The sequence below is a fragment of the Ochotona princeps genome, chromosome 4, assembly GCF_030435755.1.
Source record: "Ochotona princeps isolate mOchPri1 chromosome 4, mOchPri1.hap1, whole genome shotgun sequence".
Taxonomy (NCBI): Eukaryota; Metazoa; Chordata; class Mammalia; order Lagomorpha; family Ochotonidae; genus Ochotona; species Ochotona princeps.
In genome coordinates, this window is record NC_080835.1 from 91,335,054 (window position 1) to 91,354,583 (window position 19,530).

The following is a 19,530-nucleotide window of genomic DNA, read 5'->3' on the forward strand; positions in this document are numbered from 1 at the left end:
AATCCAGGCAGTCTAGCTCAGGGCATCCCATGTGTTTGTTGTGTTTCTCTCCCTCCCCTTTGTATTCACTGGTTATATTGCCAAAGGGAGTTTGTAAGGTCCAGGTTACCACATTGCATTTAAGAGTAAATGATTTTCTACTGCAAGTGGTTGAGTCCCAGCATCTGAGAGCCCTTCTTTGGCCTGCAGACCCTGAGGCCAGTGTCAAGTCCTCAACAGGAGAATTAGACTTTTGCTTCTGCTATAGTCTCATCTCATCTTGCTCCAGGGCTTGGAGAAGGATCCAATGTATGCTTAAGATAGTTGGCTTGCGGTCCTAGCCACTTAACTTATCTCTCTGCCTTGTCTGCTCCAACACCTTTCTCTTCTTTTTGGCCAGCACAGCTTTTGATGTCATTTCTTCATGGCACTCCGCAAGGCCCTGAGACCAGCTGGGTGTCCTCCTGGGTCCTATGACAATTCCCCTTGATTCACTCCCCTTGGGCAGGGACCATACAGGTCTTGTTTCTTGCCATAGTCCTAGTACCTAGAACATACTTAGGACCTTCTAGTCACTTCCTGAAAATGTGTTGATTGACTAATTTATGCCTGATAACTTATGCCTCTTTCTACCCACGACTTTCCCTGCTTGGCCTCAGTTTTCTCAACTGCAAACTGAGGAATTGTTTGTTGGGTTAACACTGTCCTTTGGAAGACCTTCCTGGGCTCCCACTCCCTATTTCAGCAGGAGCCATATTGAGAGAGCATTTTTTCCCCCACATATGCTAAAAATTGGTTTCTGAGAAAGAATCTGCCCAGTGAATTTTGAAAATTCTTCCTCTTAAAATTTTTGAAAAGTCCTGATGTTGCTTGCATTATATGTTATTTACTATATATGAGGATATGCCAAGAAGATTATGGAATTGAAAGATAAGTTTCTCAGGGGTTGGCATTTGGCACAATGATTAAATTGCTGTTTGAGACACCCATATCCCATGTTAAAGTGCCTGATTTGAGTCTCAGCCCCCTCCACTTCCAATCCACCTTTCTGTGATGTGCACCCTGAGGGACAGCAGGTGATGGTTCAATGCTTGGGTCTCTGTTATTCAGATGGGAGACCGAAATGGAGTTCTGGGCTCCTGGTTGTGTTCTGACCCAGCCCTGCCTGAATGTGGCAGGCATTTGAGAGGGTGAGTCAATGGATTGGAACATCTCTCTCTCCCGCTTTCTCTCTTCTGTTCTCTTTTTTTCTTTCAAGCAAAATGAAAACTAAAAATTAGGTAAAGGTAAGTTTCTCCTGATACATAACATTTTTGACATCCTTGCATTCCTCATAGTCGCATGATTTTTTTTTTCTTGCTTGCAGTTGTGAACTGTTGAAGGTTTGAGAGCTGGGAAGTGCTGACTGGGAGCTGCGGGAGCTGTGCATTCTGGAGAGGAATCTGGCAGCCATGAGGGTAGGATGGACAGATGAAGCTGGGTCAGTGATGGAGGAGGGGAGTGGGCAGGGAGGGTTGTCATGGGAGCAAAGCGAGGCGAGAGTTTAATGGCAGTGCTGGTGGAGGCGGAGGTTGCTGACAGTGTCTGTGCAGAACACAGGTAGGGATCAGAGGGGACTTTGGAAATAGTGGCGGAAGCACCAGTTGCCTTTGAGAGGGCTGTGTTGGTGGCTGAGAGAGGGTGGCAGCAGACCAGAGGCAGAGGAAAAGCAAATGGAGGGTGACCTCCAGAGCCAGCAGGGGTCCTGTCTGCTTCCTGGACGTTTGGTGACCAAAGGAATGAGCATGGTGAAGCATGGAGAGGACTATCAAGACAGCCCAAGGGCTCAATATCTCCTGTGTGATGGGAAATTCGATGCTACTGAGCATCTTGCAGGCAGAGGGAAAAGAACTAGTAAGCAGCAAGGGACTGGAGAAGCCAGTGTGGGTGGTACACGCGGGTGTCATTTATGGGCCAAGTTCTGGAGACAGGTGTGGGTGGAGGAAGGCCTGGCCATGGAAAAGCCAAAGTGCATCTTGGTCTAAGCCTGGAGGGAAGGTGAAGAGAGTAGTGGAGTGTTGCTGTCCCACAGCGATGAACTTGGTGCGCGGAGCTGATAATAACACGCATGGACCCTGAATGATGGTCAAAAGCCGTAGTTTATTAGTGGCATCAGACTTTATACACTGAGGGTCATACAGGATAAGGGAGGAAGTATTGAGCTTATCAACAAAACCATCAATGCTTTTGTTTGGAACTCCTTTTGTCTTGTATATTATGCAAATGATATCCAATCAGGTATACAAAAGGTAGCCATTCAGTTGTTCTCATGAGATATTATCCAATCAACTGTAATCCTGTGCTCACTGACCTTCTAGGGTCACAATCAGTGGAGGTGGAGGTTTGGGGATGGGATGGGGAAACTTGAGGTTACCTACAGGGAGAAAGTGGAGGTGATGAGGCCTGAGGGAGTAGAAGAAAGGTGTGATGAGCAGTCTTCCAAACCCTGTAGGGAGACAGGTGCAAATGCACATTCCCCAGGAAGATTCAGCACCCAGGGCCCTTTGTTTCGGGGCCTGTGTGAGCCACAGTGGGGTAAACCCCCAGTAACTTCTCAGAGTGAGGCTACAAGGGCATTTGTCGAGGGGGCCATGGTTGTGAGTCTTCCTCTGGCATTGAGAGCCAAAAAAAGAGTTCCATGTTGCCTCTTGGCTCAGGGAGGACTACAGAACAGTTGGCTCAGAAGACAAGCATCTGGGCTCACCTTTCTTTCTTGCCCCAGGGCCTGAGACAGCTACGCAGATTAGCCCCAAGGACAGGGGCATCCCCAGGAAAGTCTCCAAGAACATTCCCTCAGCTTCCTCTTTCCAAGAGGGAGCTATAGGGCTTGGAAAAGGCCCAAAGTCAATACAGTAAAACTTCTCTCCTGGCCATATCCCAGGCCCCTCTGCGTCATTGGGTAATTGGTTAAGAAGACTTACTTTGATGTGAGAGTAGCCTGGGTGAGAAGTCCCCCCGATCTCCCAGTTCCCTACAATCTAAGGAGAGGAGAGACATGACTGATGGAATGCTGAATGGGAACCCCCTCACTCCTGTCCCCAGTCCTCCATGTGAGGTCATCTGAGGCTGGGGGAAGAGCAGTGGGGGAGAGAGAGGCAACCCACATAGGAAGTATAGCCAAAGCCCTAACCAGCCTGAGAGGATGCCCCTGGCGTGGGTACCCCTTCCCTAACGTGACAGGCGACCTCAGCCCAAGCAGTGCTCCTGGGGGGCGGCTGAGAAACCACAGCACCTAATTACTGTCATCACCACTGCAGTAGCTGTGGTGATTATGATGGTAACAGCATTTAATTATTGTTATTCCTACAGAGATCACTGCAGGGCCTCCTGCTTGCCATGGCTGCTACAGCTCTTATGGCTGGGGCAGCTGAACACAGCTGCACCCCACCCATTGGGCCCCAGAGGGGCCCAGGTAGCAAATAGGCAGCTAGCTACTCCTCTGTAGGCCATGCTGACCCAGGGATCTCCATGATTTAGGGGCTGATGTCCTCATTAGTGATAGACAGACTCTAGGCCCACCCAATTCTCCAGGAGGAAGGGAATCCAGCAGGTGAATCGGTGCATGTCCTGCCTCTGGTCAGAAGACACTCAAAACACTCCTGTGAGTCACCCTGCCCCAAATCCTAAGGCAGTTTGTCTGAGAGTGGAAGCAGCCTTGAGGCTTTGGGGTGGGAGTACCTAAGATGCAGTTACGATTCTGACAACAGGGCTCTGCAAGGCCCATTAGATCATGAGGATGGGAATATGCCTGGGAGAGTTTGGGCCAGCAACACCTGGGCAGAGACCAAGAAGGAAAGAAGAGCACTTTCTAAGAGGAAGAAGACACTCAGCCTCCACCCACACTCTCCATCCTCATATGAAGGAGTGGGTGTTGTGGTCAGGATAATGGTCAGGGTAGAAGAGTTGCCTAGAAGAATCTCTTTTTTTTTCTCTCTCCCTGAGATAGAACCATAAGGAAGTCAACAAGAGGAATCTGTTTTAAGGAAAGGGCAGAGAGTTGCTGGATCAATGTAATCCCAACAGTTCAAGTGCATGGTAGACACTTGCCCCTGGGCGTGTGAAGTTAGGCCAGGCTGCAGTACTGGGACTCTTAGCCTCTTGATGCAGCAGACCCTTTCAGGATTTGATGAAAGCAGCGTCCATCTGCCCTGAGAAGGAGCAGGTTGCACATGCACAGTGTTTACATGGCAACCCACAGATGCTTAGCTGTGGCCCTGAGTTAGGATGCTGCCGGAGTCCTCTGGGAATGAGTAGCCCTGAGCCCCGACTGCTTGTGCTCCAGGCTAATGAGGGGTGTTGGTGACATGGGGAATCTCAAATGCAGAAAATCCAAGCCAGAGTTCCACAGTGTGAAGTGGAAAAAGCAAGTGTCACACGCACGGTGCCTTGCACCTCTGTAAAGCAAAGGGAAAAGTAGGACAGCAATGTAGAGAAATGAATATAATTTGTGGGTAAAGATTTTTTTTTTTAATTTTAAACTTTTCTTTAATATCATTGTGAAATTACTTTAATAATAGATCTATTTTTTTCCTCTGTGTTATATAAAGTGCTTTTCCTGCAGAAATGAACTCCTGGACAACATTGGATTTAGGGTAATATTAAAGCTGTGTGTGTGCTCCTCAAGTTCAAGTTTATGGGGGAGAAATGTTCCTGGAGGGTGGTAGGCGTCCTGGAGGTGGGCCTTTGCCCAGGCAGACAACTGAATCCTGAAGGAGCCAAGGCTAGGTGTTGCTCAGGGGACAGCTGAGTAGGGCAAGGACATCAGTATCCAGAGTCAGGGGACCAGCACCAGAGCCTTAGATCTGTCGCTTACTCACTGTGAGACCGCAGTTTGCCTGCAACTCAGAGGTGCCCAGAACATCAGACTGTCAATGGCAAAAGCTGGGAAGATCTTGGACCAAAGAGAACAAATTGGTCACTCCCTAAATGAGTTTCTTTCACATCCTGAATCTCAGTCTTCCCACTGGCAAGGTGTTGAAAACCCCAGAACCTTTGTGAACTCTAGCATCGTCACACCTGTTAGAGATGCTTATTACCAGGAGCGGGAGGTGGGGGCGGGGGAGGGAGAGAAAGGAGTGGCTCTCCCCAGCCTCACGATCTGAGAATACTCTGGTTTATACATGAAGAGCTTAGGGTACCAGGCTTTTAGCAGTAATTTACTTAGGAAATATCTATAGACCTGTGACATGGACTGTTAGGCCCTGGGGTAACAGACGCACACCCTTTCTTCCTGGAAACAAAAATCTAGTGGGGGAGGGGAGGAGTGAAAAGGAAGTGGGACAGCAGTCAAGTTCAGAGGCCTAGGGATGTGTCAGGTGTGTGGGAACCCTTTCCTGGTCCAGGGGGTTAGGAAGGTTTGGGAAGGGTCCTGCAGAGGTGAACAGAGCCCTGAGGACAGGTTGCTGGGGGTGTAAGACAGGGGGAAGGGGCAAGGAGACCTAGAGGCTAGATGTATTGAAGGCCTGAGGATAGTTCAGTTCTGGCTGGTGAGCAGGGGAAAGGGGGTTGGGGCCTTGTCTTATGCTGTGGCTTTTGTAAACTATGTTATGGACTTTGAACTTGGTAGGGAATGTTTTGTACCTGGCCACTTTGCAGCCTCATCTCCGATTTTGTTAAGATGGTGTTCCAGGGTCAGACACCTGTTTACCTTAATAAACATTCATTCCCCTGAACTTGAAGGTGCTGTCTGCCCCACTCTGAAGGCCGTTGAGCCCAGTCTGTCTGCTAAGTGTGCCTACAGCACCTAAAAAAAACTGGCATAGTGAATCGGTACATTGCCCTGGTGGGGAACCTGCTGCCTAGCGCAGACTGTGGCTCCAGGAAGCATAGTGGCAGCCCTCCCCAGCGCACTGCTGTCACTCCAGTGTGTCTGTGTGGGCTTGATGGCTGAGTGGCAGTAGTGCTCGGGGCATGCCAAGGGCTTGCAAGCCCAAGCAGCTGATGAGTACTGCACAATTCTACTATTTGGCCCAGAAATGGCGCTGTGAGTATGTGCCCATGTGCATGTGTGTGCACACATGTTCACGTTTGCTGACATTCATGTTCATACTTTCACTGGCAGAAAACTCCAGTGTCTGCTGCCAGACACTAAATCACATCAGACAACATTAATCTGAGACCTGTCCCTTCCAACACACGCCTGTCCCCCTGCTCTATACCCATCCTCACACAGAGGCCCTGCAACCCACACTGGCCTATCCTCCCTCTCATGTTCTCACACACATGTCATGGGGTAGAAGAGGAACCTTCCACCTTGAATGTTTAACATGGGGTCTGGCCTTTAGGACTACTGTGCTGCATCTTACTATGACAATATTATGTTAAGATCTGCAGGTAAACCTGGCTGTATGCACATTTCCCCATACACTCTTTTTTTTTTTTTTTTAAAGATTTTATTATTATTATTGGAAAGCCGGATATACAGAGAGGAGGAGAGACAGAGAGGAAGATCTTCCATCCGATGTTTCACTCCCCAAGTGAGCTGCAATGGGCCGGTACGCGCCAATCCGATGCTGGGACCAGGAACCTCTTCCAGGTCTCCCACGCGGGTGCAGGGTCCCAAAGCTTTGGGCCGTCCTCGACTGCTTTCCCAGGCCACAAGCAGGGAGCTGGATGGGAAGTGGAGCTTCCGGAATTAGAACCGGCGCCCATATGGGATCCCGGGGCTTTCAAGGCGAGGACTTTAGCCGCTAGGCCACGCCGCCAGGCCCTCCCCATACAGTCTTTTAAGAGCAGGTACAAGCCCAACTCCCCTCTTCCACATATAGGCTCATGCACACAGACCTGCACACTCATGCAGGCTGCGCTCCATGTTGCACCTACACACAATCACGACAGTACCAATAATAACAGCAAAGGCAGGTTGGATGATTGCTTTCTACTTTTCAAAGGGTGTTCAGCCCTATAATCTCATTTGATGCCCACAGCAGCCCTATAGAATAGGTGGGTGGAACAGGCATTATTGCCTGAGGTTTATGGCTAAAGGAGCAGGAGCTAGAGAGGGCAAGTCCACCATCTGGCAGAAAGCCTGGAAGCTGGCCTGACTTTGGGTCATAAGTTTCCTGTGGTTCCGGTACCCCTATTTGTCAACCTGTGGCTCTCACTATAAGAAACAACACCCAGGGCAGGGGTCTGCTGGAGTCTTGATTCCTGGTCAAAACACTTGGCAGAGTCAACTCTGGCTATGAAGTGGGAATTGGAGGCTGATAAAGGGAAACCATCATCATTAGAAATCCCATAAAGTCTCATTTATAGCTCCCGTCAGATGAAAGGAGCAATTGACTGCGTTGGAGGGAAAAGCAAATACTGATTTCCTTTGGGACTGCCTAGCCTCAGACAGCTGACCCCAGGAGGACCCGGAAGGTCGCGGCCGGGATGGGGTGGGGAGGGATTGGAGGTGATTCTGTCCCTCGTGAGCTCTTCCCAAATCTGTGTGTCTGTCCTCTCAGGTTTGGCTTCAGGAGAAGAGAAAAGGACAAAGGAGAAATTTCTCCCAGTGTCCTTCTGTCTGCCTACCCCTGCAGAGGGCATCATGCTCTTTGGCCGGGGCCCGAGCCTTGTGGACAAAGTGGATACCCTTTCTCCTACCTGGCTGGGTAGATGTGGGGACAGGTTGCAAGCCTCCTTACACCTGGCTGCCTGGGACATAGAGGCCAGGCCACTTCCATAAAACAATTATGAAAGGTGACGACGCTGGCTCCTTTCCAAGGCCCATGCCCAGCAGGGAGGTGACCTTATCGTGAAAGGACATGAAGACAGTGATGGTTTCATCACCATTGTGGGCCTCAGTTTTCACATCTGAAAGATGGGAATAGTGAAACTATACAGCACTGTTATAGGATCAGATAAGTTGAGGGACAAAAAAGGCCACAGCCCAGTGCCTGGCACCCTGCAGACACCCTGTCCCTTGCATAAGGAATGCCCCCACTGCCAGAGCTGGTGGATGGCCTGGCATAAAAGCACTTTCCCAGCCTCCTGGGTGTGCCGTCTGTGGCAGGGAGCAGGGAAGAAAGGGAGGGGACATCTGTTTGACACTCTTGTCAGCATCCGTTACCTAGTGTGTATTTTCCCAGGAGCTGATTACATTACAGCATGTGTTGATAAACATTTGGAGTCAGAGCACAGAGGAAACTGAGTAGAATGTTAAACGGGTGAGGGTTTGGCCAGGAGATGCTGTGAGAGCGCTGACTGAGCGGGGCTGGGAGTGGTAATAGGTCCATCCTAGGCTTCTTCACTTGCCCAGCCCCTGTGCCCTGGCCGGTCTCCCCTCTCTGGGGCTCTGGTCCCTAGCAGGCCATCCAGATGTAGCCAGGGAGGCATCGAGTGACAGCAGGGACTGTGATGGGATGCCACTACAGCTCTGCCATGACTGTCCCTGGGCACTCGAGGTCTAGTCCCTTCACCTCCCCGAGCCTCAGTCTCCTCCTCTGTAAAGTGGGCCTGTTGTCTACTCCTCAGAGTGGAGGGAAGACATCCACCCTGCCTGGAGCTGGCAGCTCAGCAGTCAGCCAGGGAGAGTGCTTTTCCCAGCATCACAAGGTCACCCAGGCCTCCACTGTGCCTGGCATGCTGGGCAATGATTTATTCTTTCCACTTCGAACTGGGAAGAAATAGGCTCATATTCTTCCTCCTTTTTAAAAAATATTTATTTATTTTTATTGAAAAGGCAGATCAGATTTATGGGGAGACAGTGAGAAAGGGCCTCTGTTTGCTGGTTCACTCCCCAGATGGCCACAATAGTTGTAGCTGAGCTGCTCCAAGGCCCGGAGCCAAACGCCAAAGGCCAGGATCCAGGAGCTTCTTTTGGGTCTCCTACGCGAGTGCATCCTCTGCTGCCTTCCCAAGCCACACTCGGGGAGCTGGATGGCAGGTAGAGCAGCTGGAACACAAACTGGCAGCCATGTAGGATACAGTGCTTGCAAGGTGAAGATTAACCACTGCACCAGATCCATGCTCTTCCTCCTGCAAACATCGCTGCTTCCAGTGCTGCTGAAAACCATAAGGCAGCCTGTCTTCTTCCCTCAGCTGGCTTGTGCCTGTGCTCCTAGGTGCCTGCTAGGCAGAGGAATTTCCTGTAGGGTTACCTACCTGAGGTGCTTTTCTCTCTAGTCTATAACCTCCCTAAGGGCAGTGGCTGAGTTGGCCTGGTCACAGTGGAGAGTGCCCAGGGTCTATCACTGGCATGAATGCATGCCTGGCACCCCTCTGGTCTGGTCTGGGCAGAATAGTAGAGAGAGCTTATCTCAGAGTTGAGTATTGTGTTATATGGTGGTTCCCTTTAAAAATTGACTTCAGGGCTCAGCGTGGTAGCCTAATGGCTAAAGTCCTCACTTTGTATGAGCTGGGATCCCATATGGGCACCGGTTTGTATCCCAGCTGCTCCACTTCCCACCCAGCTCCTTGCTTGTGGTTTGGGAAAGCAGAAGAGAATGGCCCAAAGCCTTGGGACCCCTTACCCACATGGGAGACCTGGAGGAAGCTCCTGGCTCCTGGCTTCGGATTGACTCATCTCTAGCTATTGCAGCCACTTGGGGAGTGAACCAGTGGATGGAAGGTCTTTCTCTCTGTATCTCCTTCTCTGTATGTCTGCCATTCCAATAAAATAAGTAAATAAATAAATCTTTTTTTTTTTTTTTTTTTTTTTTTTAGAAAAATTGGCTTCAGAGACGGAAAGAGAGATCTTGCATCTGCTGGTTCAGTCCCCAAATGCTAACAGTAGTTGGGACTGGTGACAGGGACCGGATCAGCTGAACCATCACTTGCATCCCCCTCCCCCCATACAATACCAGGAAGCTGGAATTGGAAGATAGTTCTGATTTATGTGAGGCCCTAGCCTTTGCGGATCAATGCATAAATGACCCCTGGTACGATCTCCCAATCTTCTCTTCTTCAATAGGCACCTGGCACAACCTGGCACGCATCCGGCGGCATGCACACAGGGCCAAGCCTAATGGGCCGAATCCGGCGTACCCAGCGCCACCTAGCGGGCCGGGCCCCGCGATAGTGCGCCCCCTCTTTTCCGGGCTAAGAGACCCACCACTGCCCCGGGGCAGGCAGTCCTGGAGGCTCTGGCGCATTCCCGGCTTCCACAGGGTGGCCTGCCCCTCCCCCACCCCGCATTTCGGGGCATTTCGTCCCTCCCTCTGTACTCTGATCCTCTCCATCCCACAGTCACAAAGAGACCATTGATGGGAGAGATTAGCCGGCCTGTTGGGAAGAATCGCAGGGACAAATGAGGAACACACACGCACACACAGAGACATGCACGCGTGCACACACTCCCAAACTCAGACCGTGCCTCTGCCAGCGGTGGGGGTGGGGAAGCACAAGGGGATTTGGGCTGGATGGACCTGGCCTTCGGGTGAATATTCTGCAAATGGTGTATTCCAGGCCAGCCTGCCTTCCCATCCCTGACCCCCCATCCTCTCCATGTGTGGTCTCCTCTCCGCAGCCAAGACTTTTGTGGCACTTAGGGGCCCTTTATAAATCCAGGCGAAAGCCAGTATTGCTGGGCTGGAAGAACTGCTGCAGCAACTGCAAGACAGTCCTACGAAGTTCACACATCCTAGGCAGCCTCTCCACGGAGTGGCTAATGGATGGCACACAGTTCCCAGGGCACCGGGCTAGACTGGGTAAAGAAGGCATCTGGGAGGGGAAAAGGGGCAGAGGTAATTTTGGCAGCTTAAAAGAAAAGAAGGGCCTGCTGCTTGCCCTCTACACTCCCCCTGTGGGGGGCTGAGGAGGGGAGGATGGCTGGGTGGAGCTGGGGATTCTACACCCTGTGCAAGCTCCTGCTGGCTTACTTCTATTCTAGGGAAGCCCTTGCTCTCACAGCGTCTGAATGCTAGGCACCCACCCCACCCCTTCCTGTCTCTGAGCTGGGCCGCATCTCGGTGGGGCTGGCAGGTGGTAGGTGCTAAAAGGGAGTCAGGAATGCTGGGAAGGTTGCCTCCTGGTGCCTCCTGGACAGCTCCCGCTGGCCACCTGGCTGCCTGTGTTTGTGCTCAGACTGGGAGCATGGGAGAGGCTGGATGGGGGTGCCACTGTTAGTCTGGTTTATGAGTCTTCCTCTTGTTCCTCAAAGCCAGTACAGAGAGCATGGTCTAGTATGTGTGTCCCCTGTTTGTGGGCAAGTCTGTGCCCGTGTGGGTGCCTGAAGATCGGGGTTCCTTCACAAGATCACCGCCTCTCATCGTGGGAAGAGATTGTTGCAAGAACCTTTTCCCTCCTTTCCTCCCCTTCCTGTCACATCCTTGCCAAATACTCACCTGGACTTTGCTTGACCCCTCTCAGTGGCTGGGAGCTCACTTGGAAGCTCACGGAAGGCTGGGACAGTGAGTTGGAAATGGTACCTGGATCATACCCCTGCCCCCATCTGCAGAAAACAGAATTGAGGCAAGTTGTCAGGAAGCAGCAGCCTTAGACAATGACCGCTGGCCTGTACTGCAGGCCGTAGCGTCATAGGCATGTTCATTCGTAATCATTGTAAGACTCCAGGGCATCCTATTTGTTGCTGTCCCATTGTATTGAAGAAGAAACCAAGGCCCAGAGAAGTTAAGGCATTTGCCTGAAGCCTCACAGTAGGGAAGTGGCAAAGCTTGGGTTTTAAACCAGGAAGTCAGGCTCTGCCTGAGTAGTCACCACGTGGTGTTGTAGGTGCTGCTGAGAGTAAGAGCAGACAGAGAAACAAAATGAATGGGAATGCACACAACCGTTGCTGAGAAGCAAGGTTCGGGGTAGTTGCATGCAACTAGACAGCCTGGATGAGAAATAAAAGCGTCAGGAGCTGCCTTTTGTCGTTGTTGGTTCCTCTTTTCCCTCCTCTTACCTTGGTTGCAGTCACCATCCTCACCTTCCTCTAAGGTCAGAGTCACCTGCTCTCAAAACTGAATGTTCAGGATATCTCCCAAAGTTCTGGGCAAAAGTGAAGACCCCAGCCACAACAGACACAAGAGCCATCCTGACAGCCAAGTGGGGGATGGCTATGGCTGGCAGATGGCAAAGGAACTGGGAAGATCTGTACCAGCCCAGGGTTAGGTGGCACATGGTTCAGGGAGTTTTATGTTCAGTAGTCTGTCTAGGCAGAGTTGGAGATGAGGTTATCGCTTCCTTCTAATTAGCTCAGGCAGGCTCCCGCCCCTTCCCCCCAGGAGCCAGTTCTCCTGCTGTCTTAGCTCTGCCATCTGTCCCCAAGAGTGAGAGTTGGACAGATACAGGCAAAGGAAATGAGCATGGGGTTGGAAGTTGGGATTTCTGAGCCTTTAGGCTTGGCTCAGCCACCAGCTTTCCTTATAACCTTGGGCAAATGACCCTGTCCTCGCAGCCTCCACTTCCTGACTTGGAAAAGGAGAGGTTAAGTCTGGACCATGCATCAGGACCCTTGAGCATGTGCACTGCCTGAAGTCTGTTCAACAGGGCTGCTGTGTGTAGGTGGGCAGCACGTGTACTGTGCAGTGCCGGCTGGCTGGGAGGAGGGTGGAAAGGAGCCCATGCTCTTTTCACCTCTGTGCCTTTCTCACTGGGAGGAAAAGGTGCTTTTTCAAAGCCATGTGAGGATAGCACATGCACTAGTGGTGGCCTAGCAAGTTCGCTGTGCAGAGTGGCCCCATGCAGTTGGCGTTGGAGCTGAAGGATATCGACAGAGGGAAAGGAAGGTAAGGCTATGAGGTGGAAGACAAAGGCTACAGAGGCAGGTACAGGAGAGGCTCTGGGATCCATGCCCATAGAGGAGGTACAGGGAGCCATGGGAATATATCTGCTCAGAGCTAATCTTCCCATGAAAGGAGGAAGTTGGAGCTGGGTACCCTTGGGGTGCGAGCCCATTGGCAGAGGTCAGGGCCCCTTTGGGAGCTGTAGTGTCCCTGGGTTCTTTGCTGGAGCAAATGATTTTGAAGGCCTGCTCTGGGAGCCAGGCCATGTGGTGAGTGGCAGGTATGGACCTGCCCTCAGGGAAGCTTTGTGTTCCCCAAAGGGAAGGGAAATGGCCCCTAGCTCTGGCTGCTGCAGGGCAGTCGGGGATCCCCATCTCAGTCAGTCCTGCATTGTTTAGTCATACTAGGAAGTTCCCCTTCAGTCTAGCCCTTGATCCAGCCTGCTACAGATCCTTTTCATTGTTGCACAGTACAGCAGGTACAAGGGTTGGGGGTCATCCTAACAGCCAAGTCTTCCTCAATCACTCTGTCTCCATGGCAGTGCTGGGGATGGGATAGGATTAAAGGAAGCCTGGGGCTAACCCTTCTACAGTGACAGGCCCACCCTCTCTCTCCCAGGTGCTGTTTTTTGCTTCCAGGGTGGCTGTGCAGAGGGACTTCTTGTCCAGAGGGTGTCTGTACATCCTCATTGCCTGGGGTTCAGCCGGTATGGATCCTGAATGGCTTGTGCTGGCGAGGAGGCTGTCCTACCTGGAAGTACCTGATCCTCATTGACCCTGTTTAGTAACAGTAACAATAATCCTAGCAAACAACCAGCCTCTGTTGTGTTCCTGTTGCATGCCAGACACTATTCTAAGTGTCCCCATATGTGTATTAGGCTCCTATCACTGCTGTAACAAATGAGCACAGACTGGCTGACAGCAGCCCTCATTTACAGCCCTGTAGCTGTGCATTGTGGGTTAGCAGACAGACACCGGACTAGGCTTGCCAAGTGTAGGAAGGAAGTGCTTCCCCTTCCCGAGGCTCTCAGGGTAGGGTTGGTGGGGGGCGTGGGGGGGTGGGTATCCTATTTCCTTGCCTTTTTTCAGCTCCTGGGAGCCACTTATCTCCTTGACTCAGGACTTCCACCCTCTGCTTCAAAACCACCATGTGCTGCACTCTCTGCCAGCATCTTTCTCTCTCTGTGTCTCTTGGCCAGGACCCATGTAGTTAGGTTGGTCTCATTGGGGTAATATCTCCATCCCAAGGACCATTGTTGGGTTTGGTGTGATGGTTAGGTGACTAAATCCTCCCCTTGCAAGTGTCAGGATCTGATTTGGGAACCAATTTGTGTTCTGGCAGCTCCACTTTGCAACCAGCTCCCTGCTTGTGGCCTGGGCAAGCAGAGGCTCTGGGATCCATGCCCATAGAGGAGGTACAGGGAGCCATGGGAATATATCTGCTCAGAGCTAATCTTCCCATGAAAGGAGGAAGTTGGAGCTGGGTACCCTTGGGGTGCGAGCCCATTGGCAGAGGTCAGGGCCCCTTTGGGCCCTGAGCCCAATGCCTTGGAATCCTGAACCTGCATAGGAAGCCTGGAAGACGCTCCTAGCTTCTTGTTTCAGATCAGTTCAGCTCTAGCTGTTGCGGACATTTGGGGAGTGAACCAAAAGATGGATGATCTCTAGTTCTCTCCTTCTCTCTGTACATCTTATCTGCCTCTCCAATAAAAAGAAACAAACCTTAAGAAAAAAAGGGAGGTATAGGCATTGTTAAACACAGGTCTCAGAGGTTAGGGCCCTGAATGGAGTCTATTTTTCTGTCTATCACAGTAAACTTGAACTTTTCCATGTAAAGGCAATATGGAATGCAGACAGAGCCATCATTCCCATTTTTAAGATAAGGAAAATGAAGCACAGAAAAGCTAAATCACTTGCTTAAGCTTTCTTGGAAGGTGGACCATTCAACATTCAAATGGAGGCAGCTGTGCCTGTTGCTGTAACAAAGCCAACCCAGAGAGTGTGGGGCAGGAGGTGCCCAGATTTCATGGGTTTCAAGGCCAAGTTCCCCCAGAACACTGAGTGGTGTAGTCATATGTATTTAACAAGCAACTACTTTGTGCCAGGCCCTTGGAGCCCCTCTCGGTTGCCACCCTGTATCCAGGGACTAAGCTTGCTCTCCTTCTGCATCTGCCTGCTGCACAAAAAGGATGGGGGCTGTCCTGCAGGGATGACTGGGAGGGGGCACTGAGCTCAGGTGGGCATGCATGACCCAGGGGTCCAGGCTGAGCCCAGGACAAAGGAGAAGGCTGGGCTATTCTGTTTCCTACAGGCCCCTGCTGGATCCACTCAGAGCCCAAAGGAGCCATTTCACCAGACATCCTGCCCATCCATCACAATGGGGCATGGGCCCTGGGCCCCGTGTGAGCCTGGGACTTGCAAATCATGGAAATGAAGATCAGTTAGAGGAGGGGAGGCAGAAGGCTCTGGCATGGCTGCGGCTGTGGAAGCAGCATGAAAGCTTTATGGTGTTCCCTCCCTGTTTGTGGTCCAGTTGGGAGGCAGCAGAAACTGCCGGCTCAGCAGCAGACTGCTGTTGTGACACTCTAGCATGCAAATTGGGTTGTGGGGAATGGCAACACGCCACCAAGATCCCACCCACTGCCTGCCCTGCTGTCCATCTATGAGGACCACTGGCATCAACCTCCAGCCTGTGAGACCTTATCTAGGCTTTGCACTGTGGGTGCATCCCTGATAGAAGTGAGCTCAGACGGGCTAGAGGGTGGGAGGGAGGAAAACCAGCCAGAGTCACCTTGACAGTGTGGGCTAGCGTGGCTATGCTGCTCCCTGCTTCCTCTTCACTTGGTGCTCCCATCACCAGCCTGCTGGCAGGAGGTAGAGAGGGATATTTCCACTTCCATGGCATGCACAGCTCTCAGAGACCCTTCATCTGTTGTTTGCACCAAGGAAAAGTGGCCAAGCCCTCAAAGGTGGGCAGAGTCAAGCCAAGGATGCCCCCAGTCTGTCTGAGCCAAGGGCAGGATGGGTGGCAGGACAGTGCCCAGCTGAAAGCCCAGTGAATTCTCCGGTTTCCACACCTTTTCAGCCTTTCAACCTTGTCCTCTCACCCCATCCTTCACCCAGGGTCCTTTACCCTGTGGTGAGAATGATAGAAAGAGGCATGTGTATAGGAGAGGGGGACTGGTCCTGTATGGTGTCCCAAGAAGGGCAGGGACTAATCTGGAAGGGGGTTAAGAGAAAATCTGGAACAGAGGCAAGCTGTCTGCATGGGAGCTGTGACGTAGGGAGTATGCCTGCTTTACTCTGAGGTCCGATTTGTTCAAGATGAGCCTTCTGTACCAGGGCGAGGTCCCCCTCTGGAGAGAACCAGGTAAAGGATCAGGGAGCTGCTCACCACTTGGCCACCATCAGCCACCAGCTTCCCTCACTGTAGGCAGCATGGCCCCAGATTTTCTGGTCATGACTGACCAGTGTGGTCTTATGACAGGGGGACCAGGGACAGAGAAAGGAGTGCCAGTGTCCTCATTACGATGGGCAAACTGAAAGCGAAAGAGAAAGCCAAGTTCCCAGGAAAAGTCAGCCACCTTAATACCTGGAGATGGGAGGGTCAGAGGGGCCACATGTAGAGTGGCACACTCTGTCCAGGGCATCAACTGCTCTGGCATCACCTGGAGCCTGTAGCTTCCTCCCTTTGGACCTCCAACCAAGGGCTGCTAAGGTGTTGGCAGCTTTGCCGTTCTCCATCCTTATGGGACTCTACCCTGTGACTCATCTTACTGGTCAGGTTCAGGTGGCCCTCAAATGGGAAGGAATAACAGCAGTGCCTACCTGGCAGGGTGTTTGTGGAGATTACATGGTTTTAACATATTAAGTGTGTTGAGTGGCACCAGTCACATACAGAGAGCTGGCTATTGCAATCACTATGACGGCTTGTGGTGTTTAGAAGGCCATGTTGCTTCAAGTCTGCAACATCAACTGTGGTAGAGTTCCAAATGTTCCACTTGAAAGCTCTGTGACCTTGGGGAAGGTCCCCAACCCTGTAGTTTCTTCATCTGTGAAATCAGGATCCTAAGGACAACAACACTGACATCACACAGTTGTGATAATGCTACAAGAGCAGTTTCTAAATGAACTGTGGGGTGCCTACCACAACTCATGGTTGGGGTTTGGATTTAAGAAAGCCTATCTGTGAGGCTGAGGAAAGCTCTTAAAGTATGACTGTGACCTTCAGGAGGACTGGAGTGGGCCGAGGAATAGCCTGGCAAGAGTGCTCTTGACTGCTCTTGGCTGGGCACATGAAGACACAGAGCAGGACTCCCAGTCCCGTTCCTGGGCCCCAGAAGTGGAATGGCAGTAGGTGGAGGGGCTTGACCTTATCCGTGAGTATCTGTTGTTGGGAGATTGCAGCAGGGATAAAACACAGCAGCAAAAGTGAGCCCTGTGTAAGCAGAACCAGCCTTGCCCTGCTGGTCTTAGCGATGTCCCCTGCTTTAGGCCGTCAGAGCCCTTGGTTCTCTGTGTTAATGGCTCTCTTTATAACCTGTTCCATATGTAAGTTCCTACCATCCTGTGCTAGGTGTGCCTCACCCGTCAAGAAACACTTCAGCTCCAAGAGAATGGAGATGAGTATGAAGAGTCCACCATGGGATGGGGCCTAGCGTGTGTGCCCAGTACTTGTATGGTGGCTGTGTGCACAACAGTAGCAGCTGGTTGTTATTTCCCTTTGTTACTTTGGTTGTTATGCTAGGCATATGATGTGTGTGAGCCCATTTAAACCTCACAATACTTCTGTTAATGTTGTCTCCATCCTACAGCTGAGAAAACTAAGGTTCTGGGGAGTTAGGTGACTAGCACCAAGATCACAGCTATCAATGGCAGAGTAGTGTTCCAGCTGGGCAGTTTGGCCCCCAGCACCTGGGCCTCTACTGCGTCCCTAAAGGAAGGAAGGAATGAAGAACCCACATCAGGCACCAGTCAGTGGGCTGCAGGGAGCATGAATGGTGTTACTCCTCCATATTAGGCCACACGGTAGTGAGGAGTGGGACACCCATGCTTACCTGGAGAGGTATAGGACCCTTGGCATAAAGTCACACTCCTGTCCCCAAGTCCTCTCTCCATACACTCAGCACCATGCTGTGGTTTGAATGCTTTCTCCCAAATTCATGCGTGAAGAACTTAGTCCCAGCAAAGCAGTGTTGATGTTGGCTGGTGGAGCCTTTAAGAGGTCTTTGAGGGCTTCTGGGAGAGGAGGCTGGTGTGTAGCCAGGAGACCATGTAGTGCAGAGGTCTGGCTGGAAGTGAGGGCAGGGACATGCTGGGGAGCAAACCGTATCAGGAGAAGTACTGATAGAGGTGTGGAGATAATAGCAGGAAGGAGTGCAGTGAGCCCTTCCTGTTCAGAAGGCCCTTGCTGATGACAGCACGTTGACCTTTAACTTCCCAGATCTGAGAGACATGTTGGTTCTTTATAAATGAATCTGTTATAGAAGTGCAAGGGGGAAGGGACATGGGTCCAAGAACCTCTGGAGTCGCTGTCCAGCTCTCTACCTCACTGCAGGCCACCTGAGTCCCTAGAAGCACCTGTTAATGTGGTGGGACCTTCCTTGTCACCATGGGAGAGGGTTGAGGAGGCTTTGTCTTTGCCATATTGGCTTCCCAGCTGTGTCCCATCAGTGTTTCTCTTCTGAACTGCTTGATTCTAGCCATGTCCTATTTTCTTGCTTGGTCAGATGTCTTGGTCCACCATTGCTTCTTTTTTTTTTTTTTAAAGATTTATTTATTTATTTATTCTTTTATTGGAAAGTCAGATATACAGAGAGGAGAGACAGAGAGGAAGATCTTCCATCTGATGATTCACTCCCCAAGTGACCACAACGGCCGGTGCTGTGTCGATTCAAAGCCAGGAGCCAGGAACCTCCTCCAGGCCTCCCATGCAGGTGCAGGGTCCCAAGGCTCTGGGTCATCCTCGGCTGCTTTCCCAGGCCACAAGCAGGGAGCTGGATTGGAAGTGGAGCTGCTGGGATTAGAACCGGCGCCCATATGGGATCCTGGCGTGTGCAAGACGAGGAACTTAACCACTACGCTATCGCTCCAGGCCCCATCATTGCTTCTTACCCATGCAGCAGCCGCCTCTCCCTAAAGCTTCACTTCCAGAGTGCTGTGCACTTGACCCCTGCTGTCCTCCCAGCATCCCTCCTCAGCTGTGTCTTGGATCCCTGCTGGAGGGAGAGGCACGTCTCAGGGCAGTGCCACCATCCTCGGCCCTGAGGTCCTGTCTGCCATGACTTAGGTAAGATGAACATAGTGGGAGGTAGGGGGCATGGAGCCAGCTCTCTGCTGAGCTCTGTCTTTGGGCTGGGTTCTTGGTGCAAGTCTGGGGCCAGTGTACAATGTCCTAGGCCTCTTAAAGGGCTTTTGGCTGTCTCCTGCCTCTGGCCTCTGCCCTACTTCACACCCCTTGAACTGAGCCTCACCCAACGGGAAACCCATGTTCAAAGACTCTCGCCAAGAATATCCTCTGGCTGAGCTTGATGGGAAGGAAGCAATGTTGGCCCAGCTCTGCTGTGGCCGGTTCAAGGTATACCTTTGGGAGCCAGGTTCATTTACAAAAGGGCTGTGATGTGAGATCTGGACCACGTGACTCCTATGCCCACCCCCCCACTTCAGGGTTTTGAGAAAGTTGTACTGCTCGGGAAGCCCCTGGGGTTTTTCTGCAAAAAATCTACCCCAACCCCCAGGAGAATGAGTGCAAGACACCTGGCAGGGAAGTGCCTGCTGAGGTTGGCACCCAGCCAGGGCTCCCACATTTGTTATCATTTAATCCTCCCAAGGACTTCTCATCTCCCCTCCCTTGGCCTCCTCTC